Here is a 22,647-nt window from a genome sequence, read left to right as displayed (position 1 = left end):
AATTTACTTACCTGTAAAACAGAAGGGGTTGATTCATTCAGTGACTTTATAACTTTTTTTAAAACTGTGACTTATAGTGGGAATTATTTTTACATCACATTATCTCTCTCTATCTCTGCCCCTCTCTGTCTCTGTCCCTCTCACACACATACCCCTCAAATAAATTTCCATGAAACAATGCCTAGCGTTATTAAATGTAATGCATTTGGTTTCATTCCATTGTCATACCACTTCACTCCATGCCAGGCCATGCCATTCTAGTCTTTAGTCAACAAAACCTAACAAAAACTGATGGGTTGAGAGCTGCTAATTGTAGCCGACCTACAAATAGGTCTCACCCCAAAGTCCAAAACTCACCGAACAAAATAATCTCCAACATACAATCTATGTCTATGAGACTATTTGCTACTTGATGATAACATTTTCTCACAATGGGTCCCTTACAACTGCCACCACCTGCTGTAACCCCTCCAAGCATCTGCCATTGGCAAATCCATAGCCAATGAGAACCAAGTCTGAATATAGAATAGGTGCCCCATTCCTACCAGTATGTGGTATTTGGAATTAATTCTGTGCTCGGAACTTGGCACACAGTGCGCCTCCCTGACAGGATGTCTTCTTGTTGGCCTTCTGCCTTGGTCTCCTTTGCTCTGGAGGCCTGGCTCCCTTTAATTGTGGAGGTTGGATCTGCCTCCTGTGCCCCAGCCCCTGGCTATGTCCTGCCTCATTCTGTATAAACCTTCCAAGAAGCATAATGATACCACCTGTCTGGCAACTGATGTTTTTGATTCTGATGTCTGTCCTGAATGTATCTTCATTCATCATCTTTTCTTTGGCTATTCCAATTCCGACTGCTGGCCTACCTACTAGGCCCACTGTTCCCTCTCCTATCTGCCACATGGAGACTCCAATAAGCCTCATGGTCCAGCCATGTGGTTTGGGGAGTGCTAATCCTGTGAATTCATGCATTTTTGTGATTTATAGATAGGCAGTGGGCATTGGTGATTTGTCTATTTGGGACTTACAATTTGTCAAAATTTTCTGTGAAGCAGTTGCAATTCTGTGAATGATCACTTAAATACACCATGATAATTTACTTTAAAGAACCATGAAATAATTCTATTTTACAAATAAACCTCTTTCCTAACATTCAAATGTATCATCTCTTCTCTACCTACCCCTTGTCCTACAACTTACCTGTTTTATAAGGACACAATCTTGTACATAGTTTCTTAAAGCCTAAGGAAGTTCGTTGATATATTTTTGGGACCTTGTATTTCATCTCTAACTCCCCTAGGGGCAGAAAAATTTCAAAATACCCCAAGGAGAATTTAGTTAGAGCTCAGGAATAACTTGCTGACTTATAGAGGGAGGTTGTAGAATGTGTCCTTTAAAATAAGTCACAGTAACAGAAGTGGGGTGGGGCGGGAAGGTTGTCCTAATCTGTGAGGGCTGGAGGGGCAGAGTTAAATGACTTCTAAAGGTCTCATCCAGCCCTGAGATTCTTTGATGTGATTGCTCTGTCCTCTCCAGCTGTCTGTTTCTGATCCAGGGCTTTGCCTGCTGGAGCCCTGAGCTCTGAGTGAGAAACTCCCAGTTCTACACCACCCTGAGCAGCCCAGGGCCTCTCGCCAGCTGGCAGACGTGTACTCTCTGGGGATTCCAGACCAGGACCGATCCACTCCTCTGATTTGCTTTCATTGTTGGCCATCCAAGGAAGGCTCCAGGCTTGCGAAACTGATGAACCCCTTCCAGAGATCTTCTGCCTCTATTAACTCATTAGGAACTTCCCAGGCATTCTTTGCACACTGAGCAGAAAGAGACTACCTTTCACCTTGACCTTTTTGTCTTAGCTGGTTATACATAGTTGACTGGACAACTCAGTTCTGCAATCATTCATCTCCTCAGAGTTCAGCTAATCGCCTAGTCCCTAGGTATGCTCCCGGTTAAGTAGGAGGCTGCTTAATCCCTTTTTGAGTGCAAAAGAACCAGCAAGTAGAGAACTCTAGATATATTAATAAGTGATATGGGATAGGATTATTTTAATTTAATATCTGTACATTCACTACAAGGAACAATTGGGCCAAGAACTTATGTGTTGGGTTTGTATGGTTCTACTGCAGTCAGCTCGTGAATGGCCTGAGACCCATGTGAGTCCCCAAATTCAGAAATAATGAAAATATTTTTAAGACTCTTGGCTTCCTCTACATTCCTGTCTTGTGACTTTTCAACTTCTGTGAACATTTTATCTCTTACTTGATGAGCTATTTTTCTAACAGTAAATGTACTTCCTAAAAGCATGTTACACATTGCTTTTTTTGTGGGGATAGATTCATATGTTTCTATGTAGAGATGGAATTCTGGATATAGAATCAGGTCCACCACTGATTAAACTTTTACTCTTCATTGCAAACTTTGTTTCTAGTAGGTTCATTAACTTGCCTTTTAAATTTTAGTTGTTATTTAAAAATTCCTGAACAATACATCAGTTTATTCTTGTAAAGCATTAGAATAGAGCAAAGCTAAAGTTCTGTACTACCAGCTGAAACACATTTTTCTGGCTAGAGGTAACTACTGTTAAAATTTTGGAGGGCAACCTTTGAGCCCTTTGCCCCAGGCTTTGTTGGAGGGGTACGTGCAACTCCAGCGCCCATTTGCTTGGATTTGAATTCCAGCCCAGTCACTCACCAGCTGAGTGATTTAGGCACGTGACTTAACTCTATGCTCAGTTTCTGCCTCTGCAAAAATGGGGACAATAACAGTAGCTATTTCATAAGGTTTTATAAGTACATGTTTGTGTAAAGTACTTATAACAATGTCTGACATACCGTAAGTGCTCAAAGTGTTTTATATATGCATGCATACACACTCTAGAAAATTATGTTTTATGTACATGGTAACATTCTGTATATATATTTGAGTTACTTGCTTTTTAAAAACTCGTTTCATGTTAGCACAATTAGTTGTAACCCTACTCTTTTTAACTACCGCATAGTTTCTCATTGTATGTGTGTGTGTGTGTGTGTATATATATATATATATATATATATATATATATTGTTGCTATTGTTAACAAAGTTGCAAAGCCTTATACATGCCTCCTTTCTCATTCTGCTGGGTGTTTCTCTAGAGATGTGGAATTACTCCATTACATACTCAGGATATACATATTGGTGGTGGTGGTGGTATGTGTGTGTGTTTGCTATTTGGGGCATTGTTAATATTCTTGCTTTAAAATGCCTTTTACGTTTACCCACATATTTATCTTTTCTGCAATTGTTTATTCCTTCTTGCACTTCTGTGCTTCCACTGGGATCACTGTTAGCCTGGAGAACTTCCTTTGCTGTATCCTGTGGTCCAGAAGTGCTGATGATAAATTTGCTCAGCTTTTCCCAGCTTTGACTTATTTGGAGGCATTTCTTTTTGTGTTAGTTTTTTAGAATGACATTTTTTATTTTGAGATCATCCTAGGTTTGCATGCAGATGTAAGAAATAGTACAGAGGGATCCTGGGCACGTTTCCCTTGGTTTACTCCATAGTAAAATTCTGTAAAACTATAGTACTGAAAGCCTGAGGTTTTCACCTCATTATTCACTGTGGTTGGACTTGTGTCTCAACATCTTCCCAGTGTATGGCTTCTGCTCAGTTCTTTGCCTCCCAGTGGCAAGTCCCTGTGAGGTCTTGCCTTGCTTTCAGGAGTTGGACAGATCCTTGAGGTGAAAGTTAATGCAGACTTTTTGGGCTCTTTTTTTTTTTTTTTAAATCTATCTCCTAAATTTCAGTTACTGTGGCGTTAATGCTATTCTCTATCTGCTTTATGCAGTGAGCTAGAGAAAGATGAAGTCAGAGATAACAGGAGACTAGCTTGTGTTGGGCTTCATTTAATCCTCTGTAGGCCATTCCAATAACAACATTATAAATGGGTATTGCTTTTTTTGGGGCATCTATTGAGATAATTATTTTCATTTTTCCCTTTAATATATTAAGGCAATGGGTTACATTAATAAACATTTAAAGCTGGAGTCATCCTATTCTTGTGGATAAAACTATCTTGATTATGAGGATTATATTTATTTTTTAAATATGCTGCAAATAAATTGCTAATATTTTAGGACTTTTGCACATTTGTTCATAGGTGATACTGGCTTATAGTTTTATTTGCTTGTGTTGTACATGTCCAGTTTTGGTATTGGAGTTTTTTAACTTCATAAAATGAATTCAATAGCTTTCCATCTTTTCCTGTTCTATGTAGCTTTTGGTATGCTGGAATGTTTTGTAGAATTTTCCCAAAGACTATTGGTTCACTAATGTTTATATTTCTTCTTGAGACTGTAATAATTTATACTTTCCCACAAATCCTCCTTTCAAGTCTAGCCTTCAAATTTATTGGTGTAGCATTGAATATAGTATTCTCTTCTAATTAAAAAATTCTACCAATGGTTAAATACTCTTTTGCATCCATTTGCAGCTTTCTTCCTTGATCAGATTCAGTCAGCCAATTTTTTTGGCTTTTTCAAAGATTTATCACTTAGTTGTATTGATCACTGCTTTAAAAAAATTCTTTCATTCATGTCTGGGCTTATCTTCATTAATTTTTCCCTGCTTTATTTAGTTTATTTCTAGTTTTCTAGGTTTTAGTTAGTTCAATTATCAGTAATTTTACTTTCTATCAAATGCATTGAGGCCATAGATTTTCTCTTCTTCTTTCATTTTTTTATTGAAGAATAATTGACATATGATATTGTATAAGTTTCAGGTGTACAACATAGTGATTTGATATTGATATACATTATGATATAGTCACCACAATAAATCTAGTTACCATCTATCACCATACAAAGTTGTTACAATATTATCAACTAGATAATTTTTCTTAGGATTCATTTAGGGTATGCTGTTTTCTACTGGTTGTTCATTTCTAAATAGTTTGTTATTTACACCTTTCTTTTTTCTTTTATCCTAGCCTTTTTTCAGAAATGTGTTTAAGTTTCTGGCTGCCTATTTTTGGGGGAAGAGGGTGCTACAGCAGATGCCATGGTCTGCCTCCCCATTCTTCTTCTGGGACCAGGACATTCCTTCACTTGATGCAGGGACTGTGGCTGCTAATGGGTCCTAGCCAAGTCATTCCTTGTTCATTGCCTCAGCCACATGGAGCTGCTCACCCAACGTCACACCCCTTCCCAGGCAGCTTGTGTCCAGTGACTGGATGATGAGGGGTACAAAGCCTTGAATATCTTGCTTCAGTTTGGTATAACTTTGAGGGGCAATCTCACTCCAGAACTCTCTGTAGGATTGGTTATGTGCTGGGTTCTTATTGCAGTGCAGCCCAACTTCCCCCTCCGCCCACATCCTCTCATGCTTTCGCAGGTGTCCCTCCAGGAGCTCTGCTCAAAGCTCTTTGCACACAGCTGGCTCAGAGTCTGCGTCCTGGGGAACCTCTGACCTCTGACAGGGCTACCTTTTGATTGTTGTTTCTACTGTAATTTACACTCATGAATATTTGTTCTTAGGCACGTGTATGACAGTTTCAGTACCTAGAAGTGGAATACTGGCTTGAAGCAGGCTTGCATCTTTAGCTTTACCAGGGACTGCTGACTAGTTCTCTGCAGTGGTGGTGCCAGTTTACCTCCCACCTGTAGTGCCCTCTGCATCCCTGCTAGCACTTCATGTCGCCATCCCGTTGTCTCAGCTTACCTCATCACTCTGCATCTTTCATAGACAGGTTACAGGAGGTTTTAAAAAACTCAATCACTGAGTCTCTAGCTTTTCACAGATTAACTCTAGGTGCTCATTCCTATTATTAATATCATTTTTATTAAAGAGATACAGTTAATTGACTTAGGTAGTTCAAAATATAGAACCAGGGGTCAGGATACCTGGATTCAAATCCCTATTTTGCCCAGGATCAACTCTATGGCCTGGGGTCAGTCTTTTACTCTCTCTGAACCTCTTTTTTCTCATCTTTTAAATATGAAAGTTGGACTAAGAGAACCTTCTAGACCCTGTCCACTCTGATAACAAATGATTCCCAGGGTTCTGTCCCTCCTCCCGCCACTTTCACCCCACTACTGCCTGTACTGAAGTCATACATTAGGGACCATCCTTTATCTTCTAAGAAGAAGAAGAAGAGACCTTTTGCTTTTCATGGTGATGAGGGGCTTGGGGTCAGACTTGGGATAGGAGGATGCCCAGAAGGTGGAGTGGGGAGGACTGGGAGGGAGCTTCATTCTCCTTGCTGTTGCCCCCCCTGCGCGTCAGCCTCCACCTAACCCAGATTCTGACTGACTTCCCACTTCCTGGTCTAGAGAAGTGCTCACTAATTCCTATTTAATCGTTTTTACTAGTTATACTTTGAGATATCTCACAAGGTAAGTAACAAACTTAGTCCTTTAAAAGTTAAGGGTTTAGATGGATCAATATTTATTGAAAAAGTATTTATCGATTCTGTTTTGGTTAACTGTGGGAACAAAAGTTGAATGAGACTGTCTCTCCCATCAGAGCACATGGTCTTGGTGGTGAGAATCTGGTGCACTCGGAACACACTCCAGACACAGTCCTCTGGGTGTGGCTGCAATGAAGGCTTACCAGTCCTGGGGTGCCAAAGTAACCCTAACTGAGACAGAGTCCACGGCGGCACCAGAAGAATGGCCAAGAGCAGGGGATGAACCGACGTTACCTCTTCTGCTTGTCACTGTCCATGCTTCCTGCTTCCTCGTGTGGAGAACTGAATACAAGCTAAAACCGCCATCAGCTTTTCCTGTTGCTCTAAGCCCTTGTAATCGGCTCCAGGTAGGGCCTCGTGTCTCCCTTATGTATCTGTATCATCAGCAACGCTGTTTTTCTGGTTCATAGTCTTAGGATTCTTCCTTCTGAGATTTTGGAGTAGAGATACAAATGAAAGGGCTCTGGTTTTCTCTAACAGACAGGTCACTAGTTTCATATGTGAAAATGCCCATCAGCCATGAAAGTAAGTGACCATGTGTCCTGTCTACAGACTGGAGGACACCTGTCCACAAATGTGATAGAAAGCAGGCCACATTTCCTTAAGGAAATGAGTCAAAACCTGTCTTCTTTACTAGTCTCCTTTAGACTTTTGTTTTTACTTTGTATGTGCTAGTGTGAAACTCCATATTGGCAGTGGAACTGATTGCCCCTGAGTAGATGTCTGTGTGCCTAGAGCCTACTGATGAAGGGGCAAAGGAAGGACGCGGAGATACTGGGAACTGATGAAGGAACATATGGGAGGAATCAATATGAATTGTACCCACTGAATTGGAATTCCAGGGACCAAACAATACTTAAGCAAAATGGCTGGTCAGTTTTCATCTCTGATGGAAATGTCATCCAATAGTTCCCCTTCTGGGAATAAAGCCATAAACAATTATAGAAAATTGACTTTATACCTGAATTCCCAAATGAAAGGGAAAAGTTCCAGGCACCTGATTTCTCAAATGAATACAGAAATACTCAGATGAAATGATCTGGAATGATGTGTCTGCAAATCGTGTTCTTGGAAGCAACACATCAACATGAGCAGAAACTGTACAATGTGGAGCCCAAGTGGAGGGACCAACCTGGATGGGGTTAATCAGGGAAAGTTTTGGTAAAGATGAACTTTGTGCTTTTCGTTTTTGTGGGGGGACAAATGAACACAAAGACTGGGGTTGAGGATGGTGGGGTAAATCCCAGGCAGTGGGATCTGCTCCCTTCGGTGGTGGTTTCAGATAATGGAGATCCCAGCTGATCATCTTCCCATCTCCTTCTACTGGAGCCCCCAGAGCACAGCCTGTAAGTCACAGGGAGGGAGGATGGGACCCAGGTTTTTCCTCTCTGGAGCCCAGTGCTATGTGACTTGGGGAACAGAGCATATTGGTACCTGCCTTCTCTGGCATTTGTTCCCCCAGAAGTTTATATTTCATTCCCAGCATTAACATATTAATGACACCAGTATGCATACATTTCATTAAATTGCCTCTAGTTGGAATAGCTAATATGCCCTTGTAATGCCATTAAAAGTCAACAATTATGGAAAAAGAGAACATGTCATTTGTTATCTCTTTCAAGACCTCAAACTAGATTACCTTCTTCTCCTAACAGGTGAAAGTCCTTTTGCCCAACAAATTAGACATGGACAAATTGCTTCTATTTTAGGCTATTTTGAAAGGCTTTCCCCTCCGTTACTTTTCCCATTCATTTGTATTTGAGGTGCAATGTTAATTCTTGATCATAGGCACTAAGTGAAGGGAACTATATCACAAGTAATAGAAAAATGGCAGGAAATCCAAAACCATTTTTATTTGGCTTTGGACTATATACATATACTTACCTTTAAATATGGGGATGTTTGACATTCCAGAAATTTGTTTCAAACCAGATTAGGAAGGCAAACTGGGAAGACTTCATGCCCCTGGAACTAAGAGGCTACATCCAATTTCTAGTCCTACCAACCCCAATTAATTCCACCTTGCACCTCATTTCAAGCTGTGGAAAAGCACGAAGGACTCTCAGACTCATTGACAATTTATTCTCTGACAAACTTGTACTGAAGCAGGGAAGGGGTTAAAAGACCAGTTTTTATAGATATCTTTAAGTAAATGGAGAGGCTTGAGAAATCAACAGAACTGTGGTTAATAGTCTTAAAAGATAAACTGAGCCATATTAAAAATTATGAGTTTACTTGAGCAAAAATAAATTTGAGTTGGGCAGCCTGCAGTCTAGCAGATAGAAGGGAGCTCCAAGGTGGTGTACAAATGTGACACTTATATGGGCATGAGGGAGAGGGAACAAGGAGGGTATGCTAGGCAAAAAGCAGATTAGTTATTGCAAATTTACTTTCCTTTATAGGACTGCAGGGGCCTATCAGGCAGATGACCTAACTAGTGCTAATCAGGTGATTCATGGTTGACTGGTTAAAGATTCCATTTCTGTTCCATTTGACCCAGTCATTCCACTCCTAGGAATTTACCTGAAGAAAACAAAATCCCTGATTCAAAAAGATATATGCACCCCTATGTTTATCACCACACTATTTGCAATAGCCAAGAAATGGCAACAACCTAAGTGTCCATCAATGGATGAATGGATAAAGAAGATGTGGTACCTATACACAATGGAATATTATTCAGCCATAAAAAGAAAAGAAATCCTGCCATTTGCAACATGGATGGGTCTAGAGGGCATTATGCTTGCTAATAAGCAAGGCAGAGAAAGACAAATATGATTTCACTTATTTGTGAAATATAAAAACAAAGCAAAACAGAAGGAACAAACCAGCATTAGACTCATAGGCACTGAGAAGTGATTAGTGATTACCAAGAGGGAGGGGAGTGGGTGAGGGCAGGGGGCGGGAATGGGACTGTTGAGCCACTGGGATGTACATTTGCTTTAAAAAAAAAGAGAATAAACACAGGGAGGAGACTTGAAAAATTAATAAATAAAATATTGAATGAAGTGCTCCAAAAAAAAAAGATTCCATTTCTGGGAAAGCCCAAACTGTAATTAAGTTGCCTTGGTTTGGTGACATGGGGCTTAGCATAAGCAACTCCATTTTGGGCCTGTTGTCTTATTTTCAAACAATGCAAATTTAAGAATCCATAAGAAGCACATGTAATATACTGAGTTTATTATGCACCAGACACTCTAACATTACAGTGGTATAAGATTAAAAACAAATGAGCAAAGAAACACATTGTTATGTTCCTGAAGACTTCAATGATCTGGCTGGTGCCTGTCTCGTCAGCCTCTCTGCTCCTCTCTGCCCGTTGTCGACTAGGTGCTAGCACTGCCAGTTGTCTCTTATTTTCTCAAACGTGCCAGGTTTGTCTTGACTCAGGACCTTTGTACATCTGGCCTTTGCTGGCTCTGCCTGGAGCTCCCATCTCTCCTCACACGGCCTACTCCTTCTCTTTCTTTGGATCTTGGCTCAAAGTAGCATCAATTTCCCTGGCCCCCCTTCTTTAGATGCATCCCCTCTTGTGGGCTGCCTTAGCAGCCTCTCCCTTTTGTGTCCATTTGTCTTTGCCTTTGTTCTTTACCAGGATGTAAGCGTCTCTTGTCCTGGGCTGCATCTCCAGCTCCTAGCATGGGGCCTGGCTCATGGAGATACGGGATCCCTGTTTTTGAGTTAATCCACCAACGTTGAAAAAGATCTGATGTGAAAGGGCCCACAGTCTGGTACTGAGTGCAGCAAATCTGAGAACAATAATTACTGTTGTTATTTCAAAAGTTACTATTGGCTTAAAAAAATTTTTTTTAATATCATGACCAATTTTATGGATTTTTAAAAATTATACTTCTTCTTACGGAAGTTGTAAATCTTATTTCATTTATATTTCCACCTACCATTCTCTCCCCACCATTGGGTCACTGAAGCAAACTCCAGACATCACATGCGGACTAGGACTGGAGTGAGGCATGTGAGCCATCCGGGGTACAACATCAAGGGGGCCCTCACTTCAGGAGCTGACCCTGCCTTCGCACCCCCTGGGGACCTGACCCCAGTCCTGTTCCTGCACTATGTCATGTTGCCAGTAAATATCTTAGTCTGTATATGTCTGTATAAGACAAAACTTCTTAATTAAAACACACACATACACAACTACATTACTATTATCACACTTAAAAATAACAATTCTTTAAGATCATCAAATGTCCCAGTCTGTGGGCAAATTTCTTGGATTATTTCATATAGTTTTTAAAGGTTGGGGATCCAAACAATGTGTATATGTTTCCTCTGGTGATTGGCTCATAGAAAGTCTCTTTTCATCTGTTGGTTTCCCCATTCCTCCTTTTATTGCTATTTTTGTTTTGGAAATTCCAAACCCTTGAAATCAACTGATTAAAAGAAAAACAGGTGATTTTCCCTGTAAAGTCTTCCACATTATTAGTTGTGCCTCTGTGTGATATCACTGAACATGTTCTCTGCCTCTAGCATGTCCCATAAACTGGTAATTAGATCTAGTGGCTTGACTAGTGTCTGGGTCAGTTCAGGCTGCTGTAACAAAAGTACTGTGGACAAGGTGGCTTATAAACAGAGATTTATTTCTCACAATTTTGGAGGCTGGATGTCTGAGTTCAGTGTGCTGGAACAGTCAGATTCTGGTGAAGGCCCTCTTGTGAGTTGCAGACTGCTGACTTCTTGTGTCCTTGAATGGCAGAAAGAACTGGCTAGCTCTCTGACCTCTTCTTAGAAGGGTACTAATCCCATGCATGAGGAATGCACCCTCATGGCCTAACTCCCTCCCAAAGGCCCCACCTCCAAACACAGTCACATTGGGGATGAGGGTTTCAACATACGAATTTTGAGGGGAACAAGCATTCAGTCCACTGCAACAAGGTTTGACATTTTTGCAAGGATACTTCATAGCTGCTGTTCTGTTTATCCACTCAGGGGCACATAATGTCTGGTCCTCTTTCTTTTAGTGATGTCCGTAACCATTGAAGATTATTGCCTGGATTCAATACTTATGTTCTCCCCATCAACTACTTGTTTACTTTGAGATAGCTTTCATTCAGAAGAGGCAGATGAAACTTGATTCTGTCCCTTGATGTAACAATTTTCAGAGTAATATGTCGATTTCTTTTATTCTCCAGAGGTGATCAATGAGGTGTTATTGTTTTGTATCATGAGGAAATCATGGATTTATAAGGTCTTTGGTGTGTTTCAGTAAAGTTGTCCGCAACTTTTTGCAGTTGGAGCTCCTTTAAGTTGGATCCTGAGGACTTTTAAGACCTGGTAGTCTTGCTGGTCGCCTGGTATGACTGGATATTCTAGGCTCAGTTTGTATATTTTATGCCCCAGATCTACAATCAGCTATTCTACCAAGGAGCTTGAATGTCTTTTAGTGGAGAATTTTATTTAGGGACCACAATATGAACGTAAAAAGATTTAAATCCAGAATCCCAAATGTCTACTTCTGATAGTGATCATTAATTTGTTAAAGGAATATAGTTAATGATCTTTGATAACCCAAGGTACCATAACCGGTAGGAGGGCAGCCAGTCTGGCCCGAGGCCAGCAGAAGGCGGAATGAAGAGAAGGAAGATACGTACTCCAGTTCCTCCCTCCCCTTCTAACCGTCCTTCTGCTCTCACCCTCTTACCCCCACCAAATGTTTCCTTTTCCTGAATGGAAAATTGTTACTGGTCTATCAGATGTAGTTGGGGTAGGAATGGAGATGGGTGTAGACAATTGATAAAAGGACTACTGGGAGGAAAATCCATTTTTCCCTTTTAAAAACAAAGCATTCTTCTTTCTATTTCTCTCTCTTAATTTTTTTTGGGTTATGGATAATCCTTTGTGGTTGATACCAAAGAAGGAATGGAAAAATGTGGTTTCAAGAAGAAGATACCAGAAACTTGTGGAGATGGTGAGAGGTAGCACCGGATTTCCTCAGGGAGCAGGAGACGGAAGCCAGAGCAATAGGTCGTCACACCTGGAGCTGGAGACGGGGTCTCCAACGGATCCAGGGGGACCTGGGGCTCTGACATTCCCTCCGCTCAGGGAGGGTGTCTACACTGCTGCAGATGTACAACCCACTGGAATATAAATCCAGCGTGGGCCACTCCTGAGGGTCAGGAGCAGTGTTTCAAATGGAGGGAAAGCAAACAGCCACCTCTTCAAGCTGTTATTGTTTTGGGGGGAAGGCATAATAGCATTTCTGAAAGTGGAGTGGTTGTTCCTTTATTGTTACCTGATATTTCTTAGTTGTTATTTTTTTCCAGGTTGCTTTTCCAGAAAACTTATTGTTCGGGGAGAGACACAATTGAAATCAATTCCTAATTAAATTTGTGTCTAAATTAATAAATCACAACTATTCAGATCATATCTGTCTGAATAATTTCTATTATGGTGAACATAATTGTTAGATTCAGCATTTAATGAACCATATTGTTAGGTAAAAATCTTATGACAATTGAGACTAATAGAATATATTAACCTTTATTCTTCCCAGTGTGACATTACATTGGACCATGTTAATATGAAAGCACCCAGAAGAGTCGCATCATTAAGTAGCCATTGTGACTCTGCTGGCTGTCTGATGGGGCTTAGGAGGCTTTGGAAAATTAACAATGTTTGATGTTTGTCAATGGGTGTCCTTATCTGCAATTAGTTTGTAGGGCATTTGGTTCTGTGTGTGCATGTCTTAGCTGTACTGAGCTCAAGAGCTGGAAAGCCCCCATCAAATGTCAACAGCCTGTTTGGTGCACCCCTCTATCGGTGTTTGAGTTTGGGGCCTTGGGGCAGGCATGTAGCAGGGTGACAATAGAAGAAATAAATATGACTCCTTCCCTCGGGAAGTACTTTCTCCTAATGGAGAAAACAGAAGGGCTTTATAAGAAGGTACAAATGTCCTTTATACCTTCTTATATTTATATATTAATATATAAGTATATTTAACTAGAAGTATTTTTTATGGACCCATGCCAAGACGTGGCTCTAAAGTCCTGTGATTGCTTTCTTAGAAAATATTTTGGAATTTTTACACCCTCTTGAATGTTATCTCCTTCAAATATCAGCATGGCAATCTGGACACCTTTCCCAGTGAGCTCTGTTTTGGAAAATGTGTCAAGAATTTGGCATCTGCGTTTTAAGTTTCTAGGCTGGAGCATCTGCTCTGCCTTTGTTACCAGGAAAATTACCCTCGTTCACAGAACAAGAGATATTGGGCAATCTTACAGTTAAAGGTGAAAGCCAGCCTCCCTTACCTCTGTGTGACATTAATCAATCTAGTAGTGACAACAGCCAGTGCTAACTAGGCTTTCTGTGTTGCTCAAAGTCAGGCCAGTACCTCATGTGTTAGACCTCACCTTTCACTCACTGATGACAGACCCACACTTCGTGCAAAATCCTCTGTCACTGGAGAGTGGCCAAGGGCCATTGGGTTTTACATTAACTGTAACACTGACCGCAATAAACGACAGAAACTACAAAGTCGCTTCCCCTCATCCTTCTGCCTAGGAGAAGGGGTGGCATGGAGTGGAAGATGTACTCCAGAGCACCGTGTGTGTAGTGGTGACTGTCCGCTGAAGTCTCTGCAAATTGGCCCCCAGCTCCAGTTCCCGGTTGGTTGGTCTGTTGAAAGTAGTACACCTCTTGTAAGGGACATGTGGTTAGGATTGCCAATTTTGTTTAAGCAAATTCCTAAGAGGAAAACAACCCCAATGATCAGTGGTGAAAGGAATAGGACAAATACTAAGCCCTTAAAGATACATCCCACCCCCAAGTCCAACAGTCTAGGAGACGTGCCCAGTCCACGTTGGATTTATACATGTGCTTAAGACTTTTAATCGTCTGCTCCACTTGACCATTTTAGACTGTGATCTAAAAAGACTGAAATCTTCCCAAACTGATGAGGATTAATGTAGGGAAATTTTCATAGAGAATTTAGACAGGATTTAGCAGGAGGGAGTGGGAAGGGCATCTCGGAGGGAAGGCAATAGAACTGGCCCTGCCTGAGTGGAGAATGAGGGAGTAATTGGCCCCAGGTGTGTCCTGAGGTTCAGAGGCCACTGGCCTCCACCCCCTGTCTAAGAACCCAGCACTTCCCACTCCCTTCTTTAGAGTCAGGACAGACTCAGGCTGCTTCTCCAAAGTTGGTCTTCCAGGCTGTTCTCCCGGTTCCCTCTCCTATTCCTATTCGCCTTGCAAGCAGTCTATCCTCAGGCTCCTGACTAATTTTAGCCTAACAGTTCCTGGGCTCGGGGTAATTGGAGCAACTGCTCCCACTGGTCTACCTATGGGTGCCTGGTGGATGCCAGCCATTAGCAGGACTCTCCTTGGCCCAGGGCCCAGTCCCCAACAGAGCCGAGCTTGGAGACAGCCAGCAGAAGGGACCCGAGCTGGTGGTAAGCAGGTGCTCTAATCCCTCTCTGAAGGTGGTTTCTGCGAGTAGACACGAGGATATTTCATGTGGTTGATTATGGGGATGGGAAAGGGACAGGGAAAATCTATTCCTGAAAATAGTACATGCAGGTTTAAAGATGATGGTCTCCCAGTTGCTTTTTCAAAGCCATCAGAGACAGCATATGGAAGGTGGTGAAATGAGGTATAATTTGTCAAGCAGGCTGAAGGGGACTTTTCCAGGATGAGGGAGGTATTTCTGTTTGGGTGCAGAAATATTTAGTTTTGAAATTATTAAACAGCATCATCATCTTCTTAGCCATTTTGCCTTTTTGGTAATCTGAGCAGAGCATATATGTATTTGTGTCTGCAAATTACTTTGAAAAATGCATATTATTTGCTTGTTCTGAAGAGGCTCTTAGGTTCTGTTGTCTAAATAGAAAATTTGGATCTAATAAAATGAGACTATTATGGACTCCCCAGACAAATAATAACTGACGCTAATACCTTTGAAAACTCAAAAATTTTTTTAAAAGTCATTTTGTTTAGATATCAGGACAAAATTCAGTATAAATTCTAATACGCATTTCTTTCTTTTCCCATTTTCCCTGTTTTAACACAGTCAAGGCAAATCCCTGAATACAAGAGAAAGTTGCTTTCTGTGCTCTGAGAAACAGCTGAGGCCTCTAAGCCTCATCCCCAAGAATGCCTCCTGTCCCTAGAGCCCCTGGAAGCTGTGAGGAGAAGTCGGTATGTTCTGACATTGATTCTGGACACGTGTGCTGGAGAGGAGGTGACGGGGAAAAGGTATCCGGCTGGCCATTTTATCCACGAGGCACCTTGGGGCAGCACAGGTTCATGTCATCCTGGGTGAACTTCTTACCTCTGTACTGTAGGGGCCTTCCAGGCAGGCATGTGATGCCTTTGAGTTGGAGAGGATTTCTGCCAGGGGACCTCTTTCACCACTCACAATCTTTGCTACAGGTTTTCAAATACAGTCACCTTTCTACCTTGAGGATCCAGCATCTCAACTTTTCTTTGTTCATCTCCCCTCTCAAAGGCATATTAGCTAAGAGGGGCTTTAGGACCCCCTTCGCATATCATCTTTTTTCTTCCCTTGAACTTCTGGAGTGCTGAAACTCCTACAGCTTGGTTGTGTGCTGTGCCCTGCTGTTCTCTGAACCTCAGTTCATCTGTAAAATACGTAGAGGCAGCCTTTCTTTTAGCCAGGTATCTTATGTGAAACCTCAGTGGGTCGAATATATGCCAGCACACAGCTTTGCTGCAACCGGGGAGGAGTCCACCGGCGCCCCCTCTCCTGCCTCTCCCTCAGTCCCTCAGGGAGTCCCCAGGGCCTGCTGGACGGGAAGGACCAGGGTTCCACAGGCCGCTGTTTGAACCCGCAGGACTGAATGATTGCTACGCCTTCCCAGCGCTAGGGTGTGGAGGGTGCAAGTATTTCATGGGTAAATGGCCGTCTCTGGCCTCGAGCATTGGCTTGGATATCCATGAGGGAGAAAGGAGGGTGTGGCCGTAGGCTGTTGCCCTCCTACTCAAGTGCCCTCTTCAGATGGGAAGATCTGATAACTTGGGGTCTCCCACGTCAATCTCTTGGAACTGTATGCATGGGGGGATCTTCTCCCAGATGGCGTATTCCGAGCTGATTGCAGTGTCCCAGCCAACACTTCTACTGTTTCCCCGAGGAGGAACTTGTGTCCCGTAACTGTGCCTTGTATCTGTGGAGCACAACGGCTGTTGTTGGGGGTGTGGCTGTTCTGCTTTGAGGGGTGTCAGGAGCTGAAAGAGAGGCCCTCACAAAACACCCAGCAAATGGGCAGGCCTTACTTTCTGAAAGTTTCCCTGTTGTAAATCAAGCACCCTTTTAGGAAGGTCAGAAAGTTCCGTATTCGCTGTAAGGTTCCTGGCTGGGGCTTGGCCCCTTCTTGCACCCCCTCTTTGGTCGGGTGACACACTGGCTGCCTTCTTCTGGAGCCCCTGGTTTCCTAACCTATAATGGATGAAAGATCACATCTGTCCCACACAGGTAATCTTTCCCATCTTAATGTTTGTTAAGCTTTTTTGATTTACTGAAGAGTTAAAGTCATGTCAGGTCACAAAACTGCACATTAGATGTGCTTCATGAAACACTGAGTGAACAGTTTAACTCATTTATTTCACCATCTTTAAAGCAGCGCAGCAGAGGAATGGCACCTCCCTTTATAAATCTTCCAATTTATTTCCAACTCAGCTTTATGGGAGGATGCAGACCTAGTCTGTTCTGGGGTTTTACGGACGGCAACCTGACAGGTACTACTCATACTGGTGTGCAAACCCAGCTCACATATGTTAAATTAGCCAGAGAAAAATTTCGTCTCGGAAGCCTGAGGCGTGGGCTTTGCTGGCAGGACTTCCTTTTGGTGTCTGGGATTCACCAGGCCCTTACTTTCCTCTCCTTTCTTAACGGTTGCCCTTGTCTACTCTCCCCATTTGGACTTTCACTCCGAAAGTCCAGCTGATCTGAAGGGAAATTTAACCAGCAGAGGATTTACAGAGCATCATTGCTGTTGGCTCTAAAAGAGGATTTAGAGGCTATGATTTGGGACTTATTTAAATGAAGTCAAGAAGAGTCCAACTTGTGGCTTTTCTCCATTCAATTCAGTCCCTTGCTCCTCCTAAGAAAGGGAATTTCCAAAGAGGGGCACGATGGCTTCATGCATCTTGGGTGAACCCTATAAGAGCAGCAGTAACACATCAACCCTGAGGTGAGGTCCAAGGGTCGTGCTAAGGGACTTCATGGCACTGAGTGTGGCAAGGGGGCCCTTCCCGGCAGCCTGATTGCTTCCTAATGTGATCTAATGTGAGTCAGTACACCAGGCTTTTCATATTCCTATTTTCTAGATATTTCAAGTTTTATTTGTGGTCTAACAGATAATCAATTTTAAAAAGTTCTAAGGATATTTGAAAGGAATTTCAAATTTGTAATTCAAAATATGCAATATGCTTTCTATTATGAAGTTCAAAATATATTTATTAAACCAGGTCTGTAATGGTTTCCTCATATCTGTTGCATCCTTACTTATTTTTTATCTGTTTCACCTGTTGATTTTTTTAAAAGGCAAGTGAAAATCTCTACTATTTAAGGTTTTCTCAGCGTTTCCTTTACTTGATCAATCACTCTGATTTTTTGGAAGTGTGAATGTTTATGATGCTTTTATGTTTTTTATGAATTGCACCTTTTATCACTGTAAAATATTCATCTTTATTTTCTTTAAGTTACTGTTGTTGATAAATATTACTAATTGTTTTTTACTTAAAATGCTTTACTTGAAAATTGAAAATAGATGAACATGAAGACAACTGCAAATAGTAATGTGATAAAACCTAGATACTCATCACCCCAAGTGAAAAAGGGTTAATATTTTTCATGAGTATAATCAGATTAAGAAAAACAGACTTTCTTTTTGAGAGTGGTTTTAGGCAAAGTTGAGTAGAAAATAGAGTTCCTGACTTACCCGCTCTCCCACCAGCCTCCCTCAATACTAACAGCCTGCACCAGAGTGGTCCATTTGTTACAGTTAATGAACCAACACTGGCACACCCCGTCCATAATCTACATTAAGGTTCATCTTGGTATTGAATATTCTGTGGGTTTGGACCAATGTGTAGTGACATGTATCTACGATTATAGTTACCACACAAAATTTCACTGCTTGGCAAATGCTCTGTGCTCTGCTTATACATGCCTTCCACCCCCTTAATCCCTGGTAACAATTGATCTCTTTACATCTCAATTGTTTTGCCTTTCACAGAATGTCATATAGTTGGAATCAGATGGTATATAGTTTTTTTCAGATTTGCTTCCTTCATTTAGTAATAAGTTTTAAGGGATGATAATATTTTCTTCTAGTTAGTAATAATTTTTATTGGATGATAGCACTGAGTAATATTCCATTGTCTGGGTGTGCTACAGTTTAGCCATTCTCTACTGAAGGCCATCTTACTTCCAACTTTTGACAATTATGAATAATGCTGCTATAAACATCCATGTGTGGGTTTTTCTGTGGACATAAGTTTTCAGCTTATTTGGGTAACTGCCAAGGAGTGTGATTGCTGGATCATATGGTAAGAATATGTATAATTTGCAGTTTCCCTAAGGATGTAAGATGTTGAACATCTTTGGCTGTGCTTATTTGCCATCTGTGTTGTGTATCTTCTTTGGTAAGGTGACAGTTTCGGTCTTTTGTCCATTTTAAAAATCTGGTTGTTTTCTTATTGTTGAGTTGTAAGTGTTCTTTCTATATTATGGGTATAACAGTTCTTTATCAGATATGTCTTATGCAAATATTTTCTTCTAGTCAGTGAGAGATTTGTTTTAAAGAAATAAAACATCATAGATAAAGTTTAAATCTTCTACATTTCCCACTCTAGTCCAATTCAGTTCCCTTCTATGCCTTCTCAAAGGGAACAATTACCCTGAATTTGGTGTGCATTCTGGCTAGACCTCTGTATTTATTACATGTATTCATTAATTACACATAGTAATGTTTTGTGCATTTAAAAGTTAAAGATCTTATACTGCATATTACATTTCAAGATCTCTCCCCTCGACTCAGTCTATGTTTTTTTGAATATGCTCTACCCATGTTAATACATATAGATATACTTATTCATTTTAACTACCGTAGAATATACCATTGCATGAATATATCACACATTTTATATCCATTCCCCTATGTTGGGCATTTGAATTATAACTCATTTTGTTTTCTTATGAATAAAACTTCAGTGTCTCATTGTGTGTTTGTGTGTTTCTGTAGTGCATGAAATGGGAAGTGGGATTTCTGAGTAACAGGATTTTTTACTTGCTCTTCAATGTGATTGCATCAATATATGCAAGGAGTGCATGAGGTTTGTACTTTTCCATATTTTTACCAATTGGTGTGGTCAGACTCTTAAATTTTTGTCAGTTTAAAGGATGGGAACTCATATCTCACTGTTTTTTTGGTTTTTGTTTGTTTGTTAAGACTGCATCTCCCTGATTGTTATTGAGGCAGAACACTTCTCATACCTATTGGCCACTTTCTCATTTGTTAATTGCCTGTTCATACCCTTTGCCCATTTTCTACTGGGCTGTTTATTTCTTACTAATTTATAGGAGCTATTCATGTATTCTGAATATGAAGTGCTTGTTGGGAAAGATAATATTTAAAATATTGAACAACAAAAATGAAACACCAATAATAACATGAGTAATTACCAATCAAAATAGATGCCTTATTCAATTAAAAAAGTGAATTCATAATGACATTATTTTACTTTTATTCTAAAATTACAGAGATTTGTTCCTATATATCTAGGTATTTAGTTAACTAGAGTATTTTTGAATATGATGTGCAGTGGTCTCAATTTTTTAAATAAGGAAAGCCCATTGTTCAAGCTCATCTATTAAACAGTTATTTCTCTACTCATTTTTATGCCTTCTTTATGTTATAAAGATACCATATATATTGGTTCTGTTTTGGTATTTCTAGTTTGTTTCATTGTATTATCTGTCTGCCAATATCACAATTTTTGATTAAATCACAACTTTGTAAAGAATTTGAGTGTTTTATAGAACAGATACTCATTCTTTTTGTGAAGTATATTGGATATTTTGGATATTTATTCTTCCATGTAAATTTAATAATCAGTATTTTAATATCCAGGAATATTTTTGTTGGGATTTTGATTGAAATTACATTGAATTTAGAAGCATATTTTATGGTATTGAGTTTTCCCCATGATCATGATCTATCTCATTTATTTAGGATTTTTTTGTTTTTAAATGATGTTTTATGCATTTTTTTTCTGTAAATGTTGTTACATTCATTTTGATAGTGATCTTTTGTTAAGGTATTTTATATTTTTGTAGCTGTTGTGGATTATATTTTGTTTTTTATTATATTTTCCAATTGGTTATCACTTGTATTTGAATTCTATAGATGTTTATGTGTTTATTATATGTTCTTGATTATGTTTCTTGATATATTCTTACCAGTCCTGATAGTTTACTTGCAAATAATGACAATTTTGTTTCATTGTTGTCTTATTGCCTTGTTTAAGACACAGTATCAGGATAAAGACTCTTACAAATGAGGAACAGAAGGGAATGTCCTTGATCTGATAAAAGACATACACGCAGAATTACAGCACATGTCACATTTAATGATAAGATTTTATGGTAAAATTTCAAATGTTTTCACATTAAAGTCAGGAAAAGGGGATCCCTACTCTCTCTCCTCCTATTCAATATTATGTAAAAAATAGCTTTTTTGGTGGATATGTTTTACCAGGTTAAGGAAATTCCTTTCTATTCTAAGGTAGCTAAGAGTCTTTGGTGAATGGTATTTAATATTATTAAATTCATATTCTGTATGTATTGAGATAATCATATGTATTTTTCTCCTTTAAATTGGGGTCTGATGTTAAATAATCCTTTCATTTCTTGGATAAGTTTCTCTTTAAAATTAACATAATTTTATATACTAAAGGATTCAACTTGCTAAATTTTATGTTTGGTTTCTTTTCTATGCTCACTAGGAGATAGGTCTATATATATATTTTTTTTGTTCGGCCATTTTTTGTGTGTGTGTCAAGGCTATACTAGTCACATATAATGCAATGATGGGAAATACTCTGTTTATATATTTTTTTAAATAAATTGTGTAAAATTTTCTATGCCTGATGATATAATAAAACTTACTCCAAAAACCAGCTGGCTTTGATGTCCATTTAGGGATGAAAGCAGGAGTGGGAAAATATTTTGATTACCAATTCATTTTTTAAAAGAGATTTGTGGTTCACTTAGGACTTTCATTGCACCTTGAATTTGATAATTTGTGTTATGTATTTGATAATTTATATTGTTCTAGAAAATTATTCTTGCAATCTATTGTGCAATGTTGTTCATATAATTTAAAAATAGCTACAGTATGTGTAGAGTTCCCCTTTCATTCTTAATATTGCTTGTTTTTACCTTCTCTCTTTTTTTCTTGTTTATTCTTACTACTTTTCTGAATAAGTGCTTAACTCATTTATTTATTTATTAAGGTATCGTTTATATACACTCTTACGAAGATTTCACAAGAAAAACAATGTGGTTATTACATTCACCCTTATTATCAAGTCCCCCCCATGCCCCATTGCAGTCACTGTCCACCAGTGTAGTAAGATGCCACAGAATCCCTATTTGTCTTCTCTGAGCTACAGTCTTCCCCATGACCCCACACACACCATGTGCACCAATCATGATACCCCACAATCCCCTTCTCCCTCCCTCCCCCAGTCTCCCCTACCCCTCCCCTTTGGTAACCACTAGTCCCCTCTTGGAGTCTGTGAGTCTGCTGCTGTTTTGTTCCTTCAGCTTTGCTTTATTGTTATACTCCACAAATGAGGGAAATCATTTGGTATTTGTCTTTCTCTGCCTGACTTATTTCACTGAGCATAATACCCTCTAGCTCCATCCATGTTGTTGCAAATGGAAAGATTTGTTTTGTTCTTATGGCCGAATAATATTCCATTGTGTATATGTACCACATCTTCCTTATCCATTCATCTACTGATGGACACTTTGGTTGCTTCCATTTCTTGGCTATTGTAAATAGTTCTGTGATAAACATAGGGGTGCATATGTCTTTTTTCAAACTGGGCTGCTGCATCCTTAGGGGAAATTCCTAGGAGTGGAATTCCCTGGCCAAATGGTATTTCTGCTTTTAGTTTTTTGAAGAACCTCCATACTGCTTTCCACAATGGTTGAACTAGCTTAC

General features: G+C 40.0%; 1 long non-coding RNA gene across 1 annotated transcript in view; it reads left to right on the top strand.

Annotated features, from left to right (window-relative positions):
* LOC118926044 (uncharacterized) overlaps nucleotides 1–19,565 on the top strand; it is a 55,377-nt gene extending 35,812 nt beyond the window's left edge. Inside the window, exons 3-4 of the long non-coding RNA XR_005030293.2 lie at nucleotides 6,499–6,789; nucleotides 15,465–19,565. This is a non-coding gene — a long non-coding RNA (uncharacterized LOC118926044). The remainder of the gene's footprint in view (nucleotides 1–6,498; nucleotides 6,790–15,464) is intronic.
* Nucleotides 19,566–22,647: the final 3,082 nt, after the last annotated feature.

Source organism: Manis pentadactyla, chromosome 9 (genome assembly GCF_030020395.1).
Source record: "Manis pentadactyla isolate mManPen7 chromosome 9, mManPen7.hap1, whole genome shotgun sequence".
In the NCBI taxonomy this organism is placed as follows: Eukaryota; Metazoa; Chordata; class Mammalia; order Pholidota; family Manidae; genus Manis; species Manis pentadactyla.
Note: the sequence above shows the minus strand (reverse complement) of the source record. Positions and strands in the feature narration are given on the sequence as shown.